This window comes from Hemibagrus wyckioides, linkage group LG05 (genome assembly GCF_019097595.1).
Source record: "Hemibagrus wyckioides isolate EC202008001 linkage group LG05, SWU_Hwy_1.0, whole genome shotgun sequence".
NCBI lineage: Eukaryota > Metazoa > Chordata > Actinopteri > Siluriformes > Bagridae > Hemibagrus > Hemibagrus wyckioides.
The window spans coordinates 11,971,759-11,973,882 of NC_080714.1; positions in this window are offsets into that span (position 1 = coordinate 11,971,759).

A 2,124-nucleotide genomic window follows, 5' to 3' on the forward strand; every position below is an offset into this window, starting at 1 on the left:
GGCTCAGGTCTTATTTGGCGGATCATTATCAGTTTGTAGATCTAGATGCATACCAAGTTTATGTACGGTGTTCCACAAGGTGCCAGAGACAGAGGTGCTTGTACTAGGACCACATACAGCTAGAAGTAAGCTTTCTGATTACAGATTAACTGTGGATGTTAAGGACTGTTAGATGTGGATTATTATAATGCCTTACAGTCTGGATGTTCCAGTAGGAGTGTAAACAAGCTCCAGCTAGTCCAGAATGCATCAGCTAGAGTCCTAACTAGAGCCAGAAGATATGAACACACCACTCCTATCCACATTACATTGGCTCCCTGTCAAATTTCGCATTGAATATAAAGTACTATTTCTAATGCCACAGTACCTGGCTCTCCCTTTTAGTTTTGCTGTCAAAGCTACTTTTGCCGGAGTCCCTGCCTGCACTTTTTATATAACCTACATTGTCTTTAAACATCACATGATCACAATATCTTTCTCTCTCTCTGTCATTCTCTGTCGAGCTATATGTCCCACTCCCAAGCTCCCAGTGTTCTGAGATTCCAGTGTGACCACTGGCTCTACCCCTGTTTGGAGTTTTGTCACTTGGTGGTGCTCACTGATGCTGTGGATGGATCTGTATGGGCAGCCTTTGACCAGGAGACAGCCGTGGACAGAGCCACTTGGGGACTATAACACAGTCACGGATCTGCAATTATATCTGTCAGCTTCTGACAGCAAGGAATTAGTGCCAGTAATGAACTCAGAAACTACATTGACCTAATAGTTCCTCATGGGCCCTTGATTGCTGTTGTAGATAGGACATTATTTAATGTCCAGTGTCACCTAGATGAGGATGGGTTCCCTTCTGAGCCTGGTTCCTCTCAAGGTTTCTTCCTCATATCACAGGGAGTTGTTCCTTGCCACTGTCGCAGCAGGCTTGTTTATTAGAAATACAATAGGAATAAAATAGTTTAATAATTTAATTTAATCATTTTTTTCTCCTTTCTCTGTTTCTCTACTTTTGCGAAGCTGCTTTGAGACGATGTCTATTGTAAAAGGTGCCATACAAATAAATTGAATATTGAAATTTGTCACATATAGGTTACTGCAGAGTGTAATTCTTTCTTGTGGTTTGGGATCAGAGCACAGGGCCAGCCATGGTGCAGCACCCCTGGAGCAGGGTGGTAGTGCTGGGGCTCGAACTCTGATCTTCCGTTCAATGACCCAGAGTCTTAATCACTTGAGCTATCATTGCCGAAGTAAAAGGGCATCTAAGTCACATTACTCCAGCTTCTACTTGTCTGAAGGAAGTGTGAGTGGACCCCAGGGGCGTGGCTAGTGAAGCAGCATCTCGTTCCCTTCTTAGTGAACTTTGTTACATAAGTAACCTGGTGTAGTTCCCTTTCGAGGGAACTTGACACTGCATCATTGCTGAGGCTATGGGAATGCCAATAGAGGTTTTAAAGTCACTAGATTTTAAAGTCAGACCTTTATGCCAGAAGGAGTGGAACCCCACCACCCACCCCCAAGTGTGTTCTGCATAAAGGCTGAATCTGAAACTAGCCTCAGAAGGAGGTTCTCAGAGAGGGAGAAAGCAGACACTTCACTGGGTTGAGCTTTATGGATCTCATGTGGGCAAGCACAGCATCTCTATGCATGGCTGCCACTTCCCTTGACTGAGCCAAGATGAGCCAGTCATCTGGATAATTGAGTACATGGATGCCCTGGGGTGCAATAATACCATAGCAGCCTCCATGCACTTTGTGAGATAAGCAATAAGACTAGGCCTAAAGGGAGAACCAGGGGAAACCAAGGGAGTCTCTTGTGCTCTGGCAAGATGCCTATGTGAAGATAGGCACCTTTCAGGATTATTGTTGCAAATCAGTCCTCGGACCTGATCTGCAAAACAATGACCTTGAGTGTTGACATCTCTGACTTGTATGTTTCAGCATACAATTCAGAGTACATGGGTCTAAAATTGGGAATAGCCCCATCCTTCTTGGGAACCAAAAAATGCTGGATATAAAGCTGGTGGCTTGACCCTCGAGGGAAATGTGCAACAACAGTGGGCAGCACACCTTGAAAGAAGGAGAACACCAGGCAAACTAGATTCTGTAGCCTTTTACCACAGAACCCTTGTGA